The following is a 17,840-nucleotide window of genomic DNA, read 5'->3' on the forward strand; positions in this document are numbered from 1 at the left end:
CATAAACGAAGATCCTTGATTAGAAAATATGTATGTTGTAGAAGATACCACAGTGATGATTGAAGCATTCTAGAAATTTTTAAGTAATAGTGCCGGCTGAAGTTTTCAGTCAGGAAAAGGAAATCTTCACAAAGAATGCAAATATATTCCCATAACATTAAATCCCTTCCCCCTCTTTGATGAAAGTGGTCCCATGTAATCAACCAGACTCCAGGTAGCTGTGGGCTACCTGGGGAATGGTGCCACATCAGGGACCCAGCATCAGCCTTCACTGAAACAAAGTTGGGTAGTTAGTAGTTGTAGGGGCCAGTTGAGCCTTGGTGAGGCGGCGTGCCCTTTATTGTCTAGTCCAAACATAGTCTTCAGCCCTACCTCAGTGGCCACTGAACTCACTGATGCCAGACAGACTAATGTCCTCATGTCATCTCCTACCTTCATCTTCATTTTACAGAGAGCAGGTGCCCTAGAGCTTTTCTGGGTAATAGTGGTCCTCTTGCTATTATTTTTCCTATGTTCAGTTTCCTTTAATGACCACTGTCTCCCTGAAGGGCTATGAATTTCTAAATGTCTTGGCTCTCCCAGTGGAAATGGTTAGGCTGAGCAAGCTGTAAAAAAATGGATTTACCCCGTCAGTTCTATCACCCTAAGTGTTTGACTCCATCTTCTAGTATGCTGGGATGTTCCATTATCTTAATTTCATTGACTGTAGCCACTGCTATGTCTAGGCTTTAAATAACTAACATGAAGGTATTTAAAGCCACTTCTAGGTGGTCTAGTAACACATTTTATCTGTTTCTTTTTAATGATAGCTATGTATTGATTTATTTACATTCAATATTATTTTGTATTAGTTTCAGGTCTACAGCATAGTGGTTAAACAATCATATACTTTACAAAGTGTTCCTTTGATATTTCCAGGACCCGCCTGACATCATACAGTCATTACAATATTATTGACTGTATTCCCTGTGCTGTACTTTATATCCCTGTCACCATTCTGTAAGAGCCAGTCTGCACTACTCAATCCTTTACCTTTTCACCTGGTCTCCCGCCACCCTCCCCTCTGGCAACCCTCAGTCTGTTCTCTGTATCTATGAGTCTGTTTCTGTTTTGTTTGTTCATTTATATTGTTCTTTATATTTCACATATAAGTTAAATCATATGATACTTGTTTTTCTCTGACTGATTTATTTTACTTAGCATAATACTCGCTAGGTCTTCCATGCTGCCGAAAATGGTAAGATTCCATTCTTTATTATGGCTGATTAATATTTCATTGTATATATGCATGTACTACCTCTTCCTTATCCAGTCATCTATGGTGGGCACTTGGGTGGCTTCCATATCTTGACTGATGTAAATAATGCTGCATTAACAAAGGGTACACAGATTCTTTCTTTTTTTCCCCCTTCAACCAATAATATGCTTTCCATTGATTTTAGAGAGAGAGAGAAACACAGTGATGTGAGAGAGATATATGGATAGGTTGCCTTCTGTATTCATCCTGACCAGGAATCGAACCTACAACCCGGGTATGTGCCCTGACTGGAAATAAAACCCACTGCTTTTCAATGTACTGGACAACACTCCAACCAACCAAGCCACACTGGCCAGGGAAATTCTTTTGAATTAGTGTTTTGAGTTTCTTTGGGTATATATCCAGAAGTTGAATCTCTAGGTCATAAGGTAGTTCCATTTTTATTTTTTGAGGAACCTCCACACTGTTTTCTATAGTGACAGCATATTCAATCTTGAATTCTGGATGGACATATCCATATCAATAAAATAGCCTGGTTTAATTTACATTTCATTTTCTTTGGTTTTACACCCTCAGGCTACATTGTCGTACGTGCTCTTGAAGGAAACCTCACTCTTATCACTGTGGATTATTTAGGAATTCAATCCTGGAATATGCCTCAAGAATACAAGACGTGTCTGAGTGTGTGTGAGTGTGTGTGTGTGTGTGTGTGTGTGTGTGTGTGTGTTGGAGACAGGAGAGGCAGTTGCTGACAATGCCTTTAAGTGCAGTAGTGAAAGGGCCTTTTGCACTGGAAGACTGGTCTTTTTAGATACTGGCAAAGCTTCAAGGAAATTTGAATTTCAATTCTCAGCAGCATCTAAATCTAACCACAAGCCCTCATCACATGTCTCAGACTCACTCCTCAGCTAATAGTTAACACGAGGGCAAACGGTGCCTTCTGTTTGTGCAGTCATTCTCAAACTTTCTTTCTCAGGGTCCTTCCATCATTTGAAAAGTTATTGATAACCTCAAAGAGTGTTTACGGTGTGGTGTGGAGTAGATATCTTGATATTTAATATTTCTAACGTAAAACAGAAAATGTTTAGATACAAGAATACAGCAAAACACATCCCACTAGCTGTTAAAACAGTGACTGTCTCACCTCTTGTAGCTTCTATTGAAGACCAAATTCCACTGAAGACTTAGAAGAGAATGGAAATGATAAGGTAAATACCATCTTTGTTTTAATATGAAAATAATTTTGACCTCAATAAACTTCTGAAATGTCTGAGGAATCTCCAGTGACTCCCAAGAGATCACTTGAGAAGTGCAGTTTTAGCATAAAAGACTGGAATTGCATGTTTAGCTGACATTACAGCTGTACATCTCAGGTGGGACAGGAACTTCAAACTTGTCTGTCCTGTAGTCATACAAGTTACAGGATTATTGGTCACTATAGGGTTAGTCTGATTTTCTACCTGTACTTTGACTAGGGGGCCCATGTTCCTAAGCATATATTTTTCTTTTTGTAATATTTGCAGCATAATAAGAAGAAGTTATCCAACTTCATTATCTTTGCAGTCACCACTTCTGATGACAGCTAAGTGCCACAAACTCTTGATCTTGCTGGACCTTGTTGTTTGAAAGAAGCACTCTGCTCCTTGATTAATTCAGTCATTGTTGTGCTCACTGCACACTCTGGATCACCAGTGCTCCTTCTGTCTTGGGAAGGTGGTTATCCATGTGTTCATCGAATGTATGAGCAAACTGATACCAGATTCTCAGTTAGAAAGCTTGTTTCCTGCCAGCCACTCCCCATACTCTGTTAAGCAGCATCTTGGTTAGAAGAGAGAAAATATGCTCAAAATTGTTTAAGTGGAGAGAATTCAAATAAGTGATTATTTTCAGAAATGTGTGAAGGGTTAAGGGAACTGTCAGTGGGCAGTAAGACTAGAATCCATTACCACTTGCAGGCTTGATTTGTCAAGAGAGCAAACAGTGTTATCGGAGCTTGGCAAGAGCTGAGAAGGATGACAGGATCTGTGGCAACTGAGGAAATTTCAGAGTCACAGCAAGGTGGGCACAGGGAAGCAGAATGCATCCTCTCAATCTCCCCGCTCCCATCCAGTGACCTCCTTTTGTTGCCTAGCATTGTCTAAACCCAACTGGAAACCAGAGAGGATAGACAGCCTCAGTGTTTGTCTGCAGAGGAAAGAAAAGTAGGCACAGCTTAAATCTCTTGATCTATGAGGTAAGTTCAAATGTTTCCATGGTAAAATAGTATTCTTAAAATTAAAAATCCATGGTGAAGATTAAAAATGTCATAATAACTGCAAATATAGAAAGAACAAAGTCTTTCAACTATGATTTTTATTTTCCAGCAATATTTCTTTATATGGAAAATATACAAATAGCTCAATAATGACAACAGAAGAAATCTCTTGAGAATTCAAAATAATTTTTAATAAAAAATTTCTATCTTATAGCAAACATAGCATAGGTAATGAATGTGTCCTGTGATACTATAAAGTGTGACTACCTTGTTTATGGTAGAATACAACAAATGGTTCAATATGATCTATTTGTTGATAGGATTGTAAAAGCTTTTAGTATGAAAATACTGAACACATTTTTATGTTTGTAAGTGTTTCAATATGTTTCAGTCTACCAAGTAACAGATTTCTAAGTCTCATACATTTTCTTGTTCAAAAGCTAGAATAATTTTCTTCATTCATTCACTATGACTCGTTATCTTCTGATGAGCACAATGCCTCTGACACCTTTCTGCTGGTTCTGAAATTGCAAGCTTTCTGAGACGAGAAGGCATAAGAGGCACAAATCCACCAAAGGGATCTAAGTATCATAAAATACTTGGAGAGGGTTGACTATCCAGGGAACAAAAACCTGCCCTAACTGCTATAAAACCATACTCAATATCAAGGTTGCTGTCTGTGCTAGAAATAGCACTCCCATGGGACACCTACCTGACCATTTTGCATATGTGATGAGTACAAATTAATCAGTCAATGGAGGGAGAGAGATAGCTTACTTTTGTAGGATGAACAACTTTGTCAGCATGACTGTGAGTTTTAACTCAAGTGCAAATTTATTTTTAAATACGTCAGAAATGGGTATCAGCTATAAATATGTTATGTGATCATAATTTGTCAAGGCCAAGTGTATTGGGTTCTTGGAGGGAGAAGGTGTGCACTTTTGCTTTTGATGTGCGCAGTAACAGTAACAATCAAAACTTGTAAGACTGGTACATCAGGTAAATGCTACGGAACAGGTAGGTGGGCAGGGGAGAGGTGATGTTGAGAAAATGCTTGGAAGCCTCTGTTGAGACATAAGAGGATCTTTGAAAAAATTCCAAGAAGTGACTTCTAATCAATGTCTTCATAATAAGGAGTCTAAATTTATAGCAGGTGAAAGATCATTGAGCCATTTAAATCTTCTTTAAGTAAATACAAAACAGACTTTTGAAGAGTTGGGACTTATCAATCAATCAATCTCTCTCTCTCTCTCTCTCTCTCTCTCTCTCTCTCTCTGTCTGTCAGGTAATGGAGCTTTGTACAGGACACCTCCTTCCCCATAGTCCTATTTGACTATCCACCACTGGAAAAGCCAAACTAAATCTCACTCCACCTAGATACCTGCAGGGCACAATCTAGTCCTATAGAAGTCCACTAGAACAGATGGGTTTTCTCTAACAGTGAGATTGCTATAGAGGCCTAGTTGCTTGTTGCATTACCTTGTTTCTTTCTCAGTGGTTTCCTCAGGAAACATTCTTAAAATTCTTAGAATCTTAGTTTTTCAGATTCTGTCCTATCGATAAGCTGTGCCTTTTTGAAAGCTCCAGCAGCAACCGGTGTCCACAGAACAGAGCCCTTTGCCTCATGTTTCGTTATCCAGATTACTAATGCTGAACTGAAAAGTTAGAGAGAAAGTTAAATCTCGCTTGGAGAGCAGATGTATGAGGGTCAGAAACCTTAAATAAAATGTTTCACCTCAAAAACCTTCAGATGCTTATATTCTTACAAATTTCCACCCTATCCTCCACTGATTAGACATAGAAAGTGGGGCCATAAGAGAGGCATTTCATGGTAACAGGCAGAGAAAAAGAGTATTACATTTTTGGAAGAATCATTTGAAGCTCAAATGACCTTCTCCACAACACATATTCTTTCTTGAAGAGATACAATAGGAATACTGTTGTAAAGTTCCGTAGCATAGGGGGAAATGGAGTACTTGATATCAAGGTCTCTAAGCTAGGATCAAGACCTATAGGAAGTGGTTCCTTCTGCCACAAAATGGCCATTGTGGTTAAAGAATAAAATAAATATTCAGTCCACCAGATGCTAAAAGTCATTCTGACTGGTTTTACTGCCCTCACTAGACTTCTGGAGCACATGACGGGACGCAGTGTTGAGGCAACAGACAGAGTGCCTGGTGTGGCTCGTGTGTGGAGGTGGCCCCAGCAACATTCATAGCTACAGAGTCACTTGGGTTCACAGGGTTTCCTAACAAATTAGACCTCTCGGTTCTGGTTTGGAAAGGCTGGAAAGGACAAATGTAAATAAAGTGGCATGTTATAATATTCTAACACTCAATTTTCAAATGCTGAAATCTACATAGAAAAGAATAAAAAAATTCTAAGGGGGTTTAAAAATCTGTTTAGTTAATGATAGACCAGTTTCTGTATTTAAGAAGAAAACATATTTTAAATAGTTTATAGATAGATCATAAATTATAATTAGATGAAATTAGATTATAAATTTATTGCTTAAATTAATTACTCCTATGAAGAGTCATCCTCTTTCCTTAGAAAAAATATATTACATATACCTTATATATACAAAATAAAAATCAATTAAAATAATCACATTATGGCAAGAGGGCCTGGAAGTGGATAAACAGATCATTATTTAGAGATAATTTGCTTCATTGTTGAGCCCCAAACAAGTAAAATTTAGCTTCATACATATTAAGTGTGACAGCCATTAAATGCATCACTCAAGCCTCTTAATGCAGAGAACATATTTGTCTGGTAGCCCTACCTCTTGTCTCTGAATTTTCCTCCTCTCTTCTCACTTCCAATGGACTGCTTTCAGTCAATGACTAAGGACGGCCCATTTCTCTAAGATGTAGAATTTCTTCTGGTGGGTCACTTTGGGTTAAAGACTCATCAACTGGGGTGAAATTTTTTTGAAATTACTTTCAATCTGAGACTCTGTCTACACAACTCTCTTTCCTTACCTTGTGTCTTCACAAGTGTCAGGTCCCCCTCACCTTTTCCGACTCTCTCCATTTCCTTCATGCGTGTTTCCCCAATAAATTTCTTGCATATCTAAGTCCCTTCTGGTTTCCTCTTGTTAACAACCTGAAGTAATGCACTAAGTGATTTTATCCTTGCCTGAGATTTTCTGCATTAACTATATTTCTTCAAGTACAGAAGAATACAGGGTGGGGCAATAGCAGGTTTACAAGTGTTCATATGGAAAATAATACAGTAACTAATAAATAATACAAGAATAAACTCTATGTTTCATGTACTCACAGCTGTAAACCTACTTTTGCCCCATCCTTTATACACATTCTTTGGGCTTAAAATTGAACATACATAAAGAGTTCCTTATTACACACAAACAAGATTCAAGTCTTGTGTTCCACAGTGGTTCCTTCAAAATGATATCACTGTACCCTAGCACCCAGAAACTCTGACTGTGACCTTATTTGAAAAATGGTTTCTTCAGATGTAATTATATTAAGGATCTTGGGATGAGATCCCATTTGATTATTTGGGTGAGACCTAAATTCAATTCTGTATAAGAGAGAAGCCACAGAATTGAAGGCCATGTGAAGATGGAGACAGAGATTGGAGTTATGTAGCAAAAAGTCAAGAGACATCTAGATCTACCAGAAGCTGGAGAGGCAAAGAGGGATTCTCCCCAAGAGGATTTGCAGGGACTACAGTCCTGCTAATACCTTGATTTAGACTTCTGGTCTGGAGAACTGTGACAGAATAAATTTCTGCTATCTGAAGCCACCAAGTTCAAGTTTGGTTCTTTGTTTATTTGTTTGTTTTTTACATCAGGTTAGAAACTGATACAACCTTCCAAGATAGGACAGTGAGATGATCAGCTTTATAAATTAAAAATATATATGTTTTAGAGAGAGAGGAAGGGAGAGGTAGAGAGAGATAGAAACATGGATGAGAGAGAAACATCACCCATTGGCTGCCTCCTACACACTTCTGACTGGAAATCGAGCCCAAAACCTGGGCATGTGCCCTGACAGGGAATCGAACCAATGACCTCTTGGGGCATGGGATAATGATCAATCCACTGAGCCACACCAGCCGGGCGAGATGATCAGGTTTATCTCTCTTGAGTACTGAAAAGGTAGTGGAAAGGGAACTAAAACAGAGTGTAAACCTCATAGAAAGACCTGATATGAACAGTAAAAAATCAAATTACAAATATCATTCATGAACATATTGAAAAATCAATAACAAATTAACAAAGTAAATCCAGAATATACCTAACAACAATATATCACCAGGAAGTGGAGTTTACCTCAAGAAGGCATATTTAGTGTGGGTATTATTTCACAATATATACATATATCAAGTGTTGTACAACTGAAACTAATACAATGTTATATGCCAATTATACCTCAATAAAAAAAGAAAAGAATGCAAATTTAGTTCAACATTTAAAAATGAATAATGATAATTTATCATATAACAACTGATAGAAGAAATTCCCTATGACCAACTCAATAAATAAAGATTTGAACCAAATGAATGGAGAAATATGACATTTATGAATTTAAAGGATCACTAGCATCAAGATATCAGATCTCCCCAGTTTGGCCTATAGTTTCAACAAAATATCAGTCATTATCTCAGCAGTTTATATGAAGAATATGACTGGCTAATTTTAGAATTTATATGGAAATGCTAAGAGCTTAGCAAAAATAATGTTGGAAACATAATTACACACATCTGCCAGATTTTACTTATTTTCCCTAATTTTAATCCTTACAATAGAGCTACAGTTACCAGGATAGTGTGTAATTGTCATTAAGCTATATAAATAAATCAATGTAACAGAAAAGAGGTAGACCATGACTAGACCCAAATATATATATATTTTCAATTGTTATTCAACAAAAGCACCAAGGTAATTTAGTGAAGAAGAGATTATCTTATCAACATGGTGTTGGAACAATTTGATATTTGCAAAGATCAAAATGAAAAGGAACTCCTATATCACACCTATGCAAAAATTAATTCGTAGTGGATCATAGACCTAATAAAACTTAAAACCAGAAAGCTTCTGCAACAAAATATAGGAAGATATCTTTGCAAACACAGAGTAGACAAAGATTTCTTTTTCAGGACACAAAAAGACTAAGAAAAAAAGAGAAAATGATAAATTAGATTTCATCAACATTAATAACTCTGCTTTTAAAATGACAAGATTGAAAAATGAAAAGTCAAGCCATAGACTGGAAAAAATTATCTGTGCAACACACATTTTTTAAAAAATAGACTTGTATCCAGATTATATTAAAGAAAATATATATTCATAATATATTAAAGAATAAACTCCAGTAACTAAATAATATAAAGTCAAACAAGCTATTAAAAAAGACAAAAAATTAAAAAGACACTTTATTGAGGACTACATACAAATGACCAAATGCATGAAAATGTTCTCAGCATCCTTAACTATGAGAGAAATGCAAATTCAAACTACAACTTGATTCCATTATATATATAACATATTTAAAAGACTGACAACTTTCAATTGCTTGCAAGGCTATTAAACAGTTTGACATTTTATACTTTTCTGATGAGAGTGTAAAATAATACTAATATTTTGAAAAAGCAGTTTCTAAAATATTAAACATAGAGCTACTCTGTGACTCAACAATATCACTCTTAGGATTTCCCCCAAGAGAAACAAAAACATGTCCACAAAAGACTTGTACAAGAGTGTTCATTCATAGTAGCCCAAACTGGAAAGAATTCAATGTCCATCAACACACAAATTAATAAGTAAATTTTGGTATACCTTTGAAAATGAATTACGATATGTCTATAAAAAGAGTGAACTGATAATTATAGCCACATGGAGGAATCTTAAATTTTTTTTTCTTCAGTGAAAGATACCAGATACAAAAGAGTACATGCCATATGATTCCACTTATTGGAGTTCTAGAACAGGTTCAATGAATAATAGTGACTCAGATCATTCACTGCTATAATTAGAGGGTAGATGGGGGAGAAATGACTAGAAAGGTACATTAGGCAGCTTTCTGGAGTTATGAATTTTACTTGATTTGTATGTTTATTATACCATGTATAATTTAGCAATGTTTCTTAAAAAGGATGCTTAAATCACTGCATATTAAGGGATATAATTTTACCCAATTATGAAAAAGGGATTACAAAGTAGTAAGCAACAATTTGTCAAACATCTGAGAGTATAAAGTAGAAAATAATGCTAAAATAAAAGCGAGGAGAAATTAAGGCAAGATACATAGGTAAATTAAGAAATACACACTTAATATGAAATCATATGAACTCATAAAGTGTAGACTACAATTTTGCATCTTAACTTTTCTAACTGGCAGTGAGAAATGGAAAATTTGATCTGTTACTCCAGTGATTTTCCATGTCTGATCACAGACAATCAACTGGGGAGCTTTAGGAAAAACACAAATACTTGGGACCTACGCTTCTATAAACTGACTCAGCAGATCTGGGAAAAGGCTTGAGAGTCTGTATTTTGAAAGTCTTCCTTGATGAGTACTATTCTTAGTTTGAGATTTGCTGAGTTACAAATTCATAGGATCCATAAGGTAAATCAATTATTCAGGAAATGCTCAGAATTCCCAACACTAAAAATTAATATCCTCTGACAGTTTTCACAAGGAGGATCTAGTGTAATAAAATGTGTACTCGATAATATCCTTAGTGTAAATTTAAAAACAAGTTTTATAGTGATGCTTCATAAAATAAATCCTCCTACAGGACATCAACACAAGTGGAAGGCATGATGCCAAAACAAATTCAGTAACTGCACTTCGACAGAGTGGTTAATGAGTCAACTTCAACATGTGACTTGCTGCTTTATTAACATAGGGGCATATTTTAGGGTACCTAGCAAAACACAGAGATTACAGTTTCTTCAGGCAATCATTCATAAAAATTTTTATTTTTGAGGAATTTTTATATTTTATAAGATCATACTTTTTAGCAAGTAGAATTAGAGCTAATTTGTATTGCCATTTAAGCGACAATCTATAGAGTTTATCAGTCTGCTAATATTAGTTTACATGTTTCTAATTTAGAAACGCAAATTAAATTTAAGATGGGCTGTGTTGAATTTCAATCAGAAGTCAGACATACAAATGGTCAATTTATATTTAGTAGTTATAACATTTTCCATAAAAACAATATTTGTTTCGAAAATCATGAGGGACTCCTTTCAGAGACAGGCCTCTGCCTCTCTTGTTCATTTTCCAAACAGCTTTTCTAAGGGAGGGTCTTTTTTTTTTTTTTCTAGGTCTGACTTTAAAAAAAAAAATTTATTTATTAATTTGTTTTTGTTACAGATGTTTCTCATTTTCCCCCCCATTAACACCTTCCTCCCCTTCCCCACCACTCCATCCCCAACTTTGTTGTCTATGTTCATTGGTTATGCATACATGCATGTAAGTTCTGTGTTTTAGCTCCTCCCCCCCAACCCACCCCCCCTCTGCTTCTGAGGCTTGTCAGTCTGTGCTCCATGTCCATGCCTCTGGGTTAATTTTGTTCAGCAGTTTGTTTAGTTCATTATATTCCACAAATAAGTGAGATCATGTGCTATTTGTCATTCTCTGCTTGGCTTGTTTTGCTTAGCATAACACTCTCTAGGTCCTTCTCAAAGGATAAGAGATCTTTCTTTCTTACAGCTGCATAGTATTCCACTGTGTACATGTACCACAGCTTTTTTATCCACTCATCTACTGATGGACACTTCGATTGTTTCCAGATCTTAGCTATTGTAAATAGTGCTGCTTTGCTAAGGGGTACATATATTCTTTCTGATTGGTGTTTCAGGTTTCTTAGGATATAAGTGAGGGTCTTTAATGTTTATAAATGATAGTAATCATGATAAAGATTACACTAAAACCTTTATACATTACTTTAAGAGGGCAGTAGGCAATCAAACAGATTTGCAATGGGAACAGAATTTGGGAGAACAGATATTCTGATATAAGAATTAGCAGATTGTATTTTCGTATCCAGAAGTCCTACTTTCCCTATTGTGTACAGAAAACATCAAGGGGCTTATTAATCAATAATTCAAAGGGTCCAAAGAGGAAAAGAAAATTTCTTAATAATGACATTTCTTTCATTCTGACTCTCCTTCGTGACTGCACCAACTTCCTTAATTTAATGGCCATAATTTATCATCTGTAAGACAAAATTTAATAAATCAAAGACCAAATAATTTGTGAGAAAGTGCCACTTACACTAATATCATGAATAACAACTGCTCAACCAGTTTGGCTCAGTGAATTGAGCATCATTCCATGGACGGAGAAGTCCCGTATGATTCTGGTCAGGGCACAAACCCAGGTTGCAGGATCAATCCCCAGTAGGGGGTGTGCAGGAGGCAGCCAATCAATGTTTCCCTCATCATCAATGGTTTTATCTCTCTGTCCTTTCTTCTTTCCCTAAAAAATCAATAAAAACATATTTCAAAAAAATTAAAATCATGAACAAGACAAATACATAGAATAACATATGTGCACCCAGTTCTGGTAGGAGTACCAGAAAAAACACAGACAAGGGCACATGAAGGAGGGGCAAGCGCTGGTCATTATCATAGACTATTAGGTTTTCAAGTTTTAATATCTCCTGATGTGTCATAATCCACTTTTTGTAGTTCCTCGGATTAGATATTTAAATTTAATGCTGTTTTTAAAATCTGTAAATCAATTTCTCTTCATTAATCACTAAGATGCTACTTGATGAACAGGAAAATATTATAGTTTATTCAATACCCTAAATTTGTGTAATTATTTTTTTCACATTTAATTAATATATTTGAGGTAAAATTGATAATTTCAGACTACACAAACTGGAACCAGCTATAACATATGAGAATCAAACAATTAATGTGTGTAACTTCTCCAAGATATCTCTCTTACTTAACCCTTCAAGAATATAAAAGTTGTGCCCTGGCTGGTGCCTCAGTGGTTAGAGCATTGGCCTGCACACTGAAGGGTCATGGTTAGATTCCTGGTCAAGGGCACATACCTGGGTTGCAGGTTCATGTCCAGCCCCGGTCAGGGTGCATGTGTGTGGGAGACTGTTTGCATGGCATCCATTTTGCTAAAATCTGCTCTGCCATCTCCTGCCCCAAGGCAGGATACCTCTGTATATAATGTTTCTGCATTCCTTTAAGTAACCATTTACTCAGCCAGTTATGCTCGTTTATCTTTTGTTCCACCCGGGATATTTATGTGATATTTACTTGAAATTGCTTCAGGGTGGTTACCACAAACTTATCACTTGGCAACAAATGTTCTTGTTTTTCTGCTTCTTGCCCTATATATACTGTGGATCTCCCCAGAATAAACGAGACTTGATCAGAGCCCTGTCTTGTCTCCATTTCTCGTGTGTCTTGTCCCTCCTCATCCTCACTCCCCCTCTAGAGTCCTTGTTGCTCGACCTGCAGGACGGGTCACATGTGGGAGGCAACCAATCCATGGGTCTTTCTCACATTTATGTCTCTCTTTCACTCTCTCGCTCTGTCTGTCTCTCCCTTCTCTCCCTCCCTCCCTCCCATTCTCTCTAAAAAAAAAAAAAAAAATCAATGAAAAAAATACCCTCGGGTGAAGATTACAACAACAACAAAAGAAACAAATATGAAAGTCAGAAATAGATCTGTTTAATAGCAATAAAAAAGCAAAGAAATTAAAAGCTTTGTGTATCCACAACAACAAAACTTCTGTGGTGGTTTTATCAAAGCCTTCCTCTCTACACCTCAAACAAAAGATGCACTTAAAGATCAAAATATATATTTGCCCATTTCTCAGATATAGAGACAAAAAAGCAAGTAATTACAAATCTATTCACTTATGCACATCCTATGCAACCTGAGACTTCCATTTTGTGTGTGTGTATTTATGTGATATTTTTCCATATATTTTTTAAAAGAAAATACTGTCAAATACTTTATTTTTCTCAATTTTACAGTATCTAACTGTGGGGCTAGAAATACTTAAACTTTAAAGAATATAAAATAGGTAAAAATATAGACATGCACAATAGAGTGACAGTCACCAGAGGGTGACGGGAAGGCGGTCTGGGGAGTTGCTCAATGGTGTTCAGCTCATTACACAAGGTGAGCAAGTGCCAGTGTCCGCTGGACCAGGTAGTGTCTAGAGTTAACTAAGGTACTGTGTTCTTAAAATTTTGCTAAGAGGGTAGATCTCATGAACGGTCCTTATACTTTAAAAAAAAGTGTGTGTGTGTGTGGGGGGGGGGGAATAAAAAGGACACGAGAAAACTTTTGGAGGTAATGGATATGTTTATTAGCTGAATTGTGGTGATAGTAACAAAAGTGCGTACATTTGTCTAAATTATATATGTCAATTATATGCAATTTTTGTATACCAATTATCCTCAAAAGGTTGGAAAAAATAACATCTTGGTTGAGCAACGAGGTCAAGTAAGAGACCTCTTAAGTTGAAATATCTTAATAAGGCCAATCAACTAACAGTGTGGAGTCAGTTGCCTGTTGGTACTTTTCAATATTCTAACAAATTCTCTTCATTCTAACAAACTGAAGATTCAATTTTCTGACCGTTATGTTCTCCAAATATTTAGATTTCTTGCTCTTTTTCTGATTGACACTGTATTTAGATACGTTTTCTTCTATCCTAGGGCTATAGTTTCTCAAGTTAAATAGTTATAAAAAAGATTTCACAAATGATGCTCCAAATGAGATAATTATCTTCTTAAAGACTTAATCAAAATGAGAACTAGCCACTACCTTCAATGTTAAGTACTGTGACCCAAAGTGTGTCTCATAGAGTATCAATAGAGCTACAATTAGTTACAGAAAATTAAAACAGCAGCCAGAGAAAGAAGATTTTATATTAAATCATCTCTGAGTAAAGTACAATAAAATCACTTACTCATAGCACTGGAAGCTACATTCTTAGAAAATAACTGAAAAAACAAAATGCTGAAATAATAGAATTACTGCCCTATGTAATGTTTTACAACACAAATAAGTAATTTTGCACCGCTAAATCTGCATAAAGGTTTTTCTCCCTACCCTGGACAAATCTGTTTTTCCTATTCATTTCTGTTTTTTGGTATTGATACTGTTACCCTCTCCACGTACTTCATGCTGAAATTCAGTCAGCCACTGAATCCTGTTGACTGCGCATGGATCCACTGCTACCGCCTCATCTCAGGCCCTCGTCATTTTGGTCTTACATCATTGCTTAGGCCTCCTGTTGCCCATCTTTCTTCACTTCAATTGAACAAGCAGTTATTAATTAATCCTGCTGTCTTTCTACTTTTGACAAAATAAAGTACAATCTCGTTGGCATCATGTTTGAGTCCCTTCTTGTGTCTTATCACCCACCTTTCCTTTCTCACTCCTCTTACTCCTGCACGTGCCTGCTGTGCCCCAGACACAGTGAATTGTATTGCACTGGGACCAGCGGGGCTCTGAAGAGCACCCAACACCTCTATTTCTGCACTTACTGGATTATTTATTTGTTTGTTTGTATGCCTGTCTGTCCCCCTAGAACATGGATTCTTTACGTTCAGAGACCTGTTTTGTTATCTGTTATTATCCAGTTAGTATAATGCCTCAGACATAGTTGGTTGAAAGTGCCCATGTTTGCATAGTACCAAGAACTTTGATTTGGGGTGCCTCGTACTTTGTGTTCATTATCCTGTTTTTCCATTTTGTAACAATCTATTTCATCTGATGGCATCAGGAATTAAAGCACTGAGAGGTAGCAAATAAAAAAGTGTGGGTGATCTTTGGAAATAGGGTAGTGTTGGGTAGAAACTGTAGAGTAATCATGGGCTCTAGAGACAAGCTCCCTGATTTTAAACCTCAACTCCACAATTTACCATTATTTGACTTGAAAAAGTTATTTAGACTATTAAAACTTCCTTTTTATTCTTCCATTGGAGACCATCCAACACTTTGGAAATACCTCTATGTACTAGGTTCTATTCTAAGTGGTGTAGATAGAATAGTGAAGAAGGCAGACAAATACTGTGCCCTTCAGGATTTTATTTTCTAGTAATTAACTCAAAGATGTGTTGGGAAAATTAAGTGATATATGGATATAAAACACTTAGCACAGTGCCAAGCACATAGCAAATGCAAGTAAATGTCATCTACCATTATTATTATTATTTATTAGTGGTAGTGGCATCATTGCTATTTTTTATTGATAGGTATCTATACCACATGCTATGTCATTCACTGCCTCTAGTCTACTCCCCACAATCTCCATTTCTAGAGATGCCACCTTTTCTGCAAGTGGCTTGGCCTGCTATCTCTCCCCTAAAACCTAGATTGAGTTAGGACTGAAAGTGAAATTATGAGACGTTTTTGACAGAGATAGGAAAATTACTCAGAATAAGTTTCCTTGGTGCTGAATCCAATCTTTTATCTGCTCTGCCTCCCTTGGTGCTTCTGTGACCCTCTTGCTTTCTATTTACAACATCTACTGGTCCAGTGTTTTGCCTTGTCCTTTACTTCATGTCCTGGTTCTCATGCGCCTGCTCACCTGGTGTCATCCTCACAGCTGGCCCAGGCCTCCATCATCCATGGTACCTGAGTTGGTTACTGCTTTGATCTCTGCAGTTTGCTTACTTGTATTTAGCCCACTGAATAGAAACCTAGTTGATAGCAACCAGCCTAACTGAGCGTCATCTGGATTTCATGACACCAGATGTTTAGCCCTGCACCCTTCACTTTACTAGAAACACTAATGGAGGATTTACTAACTGCTGTGCATGTAACAGCACAAGTAATCATTATGACACCCCTCTGAGGTAGATACTGTTAGTGTTTCCTTTCACAGATAATAGAAAATTTGCCAGGTTTTTTTTTTTTAGCGTTACTAATCTACAGAACTGGGATTTGAATACCTTCAGTCTCTCTCTAGAGCTGAGTTCTAAGCCACCATGATTTACTGTTTTCACCTGACCTGAGGGTTACAGCAGTTCCACAGGCTAGATCTTACATATAGTTCAAGTGGGTTTATTTCTGTGAAATGACTGTTTAAGTAATACATGTGCTCTGGCCAAGTGGCTCAGTTGGTTGGAGCACCGTCCCGTACACCAAAAAGTTGTGGGTTTTATTCTCGTTTAGGGTATATGTCTAGGTTGTGTTTGATACCCTGTTGGGGCGCATATAAGAGGCAACCAATGGATGTTTCTCCCTCACACTGGTGTTTCTCTCCTTCCCCTGTTCTCTCTTTCTAAAATCAATAAACATATTCTCAGGGGAGGAAGAAAAGAAAGAAAAGAAAGAAAAGAAAGAAAGAAAGAAAGAAAGAAAGAAAGAAAGAAAGAGAGAGAGAGAGAGAGAGAGAAAGAAAGAAAGAGAAAGAGAGAGAGAAAGAGAGAGAGATAGAGGAGGGAGGGAGGGTGGGAGGGAGACATGTGGCTTTGTTTGTCATTTTAAGCCATCCAGCATTTATTTCTACTTCCCACTGCACCCTGAAATTTTCTTGGGAAATTATGTGTTCCACAGCATGGGTAGCCTTGGAAGGAAAATGGGTTAGGGTAGGACACTCTGCCTTCCCCTTCAGAAGCTTAAGGGGTACCAGGAGTTTTTTTCTTTCATGACTTTTTGTTTCACTTTATCAACATAAACAGCGGAGTGCCCATGACCCATGCTCTCCCAATCAAATTCTCTCTCAAGATTTTGAAATTTGAATAAAATGTCACAAATGAAAGCAACAACAATAATAAATCTATCCGGTTATTACTCATTCCAGCACTAGTGCCCGAGTAAGACTATTCAGTGGCTCTTGCTATGGGGACCTTCTCTAGGTGAATAGTTCCTTTCTTTCAAGCCTGAGTGCCTTCATGTTGTTCTAATGAATTCCCTTTCTGCTGAACACAGAGTTGGTTTCCATTACTTTCCAACTGTGACATATTGTGGGTACAGAATAATGATCAATCCCAGTATTGCCATTGTCCAGGAAGAAGTATTTTTTATTTGCTAATAGCTGTGTCCTCCCTTCCTCCCTTGAATTTCCAGCAGTAGCTGCTTCAAAACACCATGTGATAAATTTTGAAGGATTAATCTAGGTCAAATATAATGCCAGATGAGAGGGGAAAAAATCAATGTGGAAAATAATACAGAAGTTTTACCAACTGATATTTGAGAAAGAAAGAAAGAGAGAAAGAGAGAAAGAAAGAAAGAAAGAAAGAAAGAAAGAAAGAAAGAAAGAAAGAAAGAAAGAAAAGAAAGAAAGAAAGGAGGAAAGAAAGGAGGAAAGGAGGAAAGAGAGGGAGAAAAAGAGCCTCTGTGGTTATTTGGAA

The 17,840-nt window shown here is 36.8% G+C and overlaps 1 long non-coding RNA gene across 1 annotated transcript in view; it reads right to left on the reverse strand.

The window, feature by feature from the left end:
- Window positions 1-11,925: 11,925 nt before the first annotated feature.
- LOC118620211 overlaps window positions 11,926-17,840 on the reverse strand; it is a 34,653-nt gene continuing 28,738 nt past the window's right edge. Inside the window, exon 4 of the long non-coding RNA XR_004957380.1 lies at window positions 11,926-11,974. This is a non-coding gene — a long non-coding RNA (uncharacterized LOC118620211). The remainder of the gene's footprint in view (window positions 11,975-17,840) is intronic.

This window comes from Molossus molossus, unplaced genomic scaffold, assembly GCF_014108415.1.
Source record: "Molossus molossus isolate mMolMol1 unplaced genomic scaffold, mMolMol1.p scaffold_m16_p_7, whole genome shotgun sequence".
Lineage (NCBI taxonomy): Eukaryota > Metazoa > Chordata > Mammalia > Chiroptera > Molossidae > Molossus > Molossus molossus.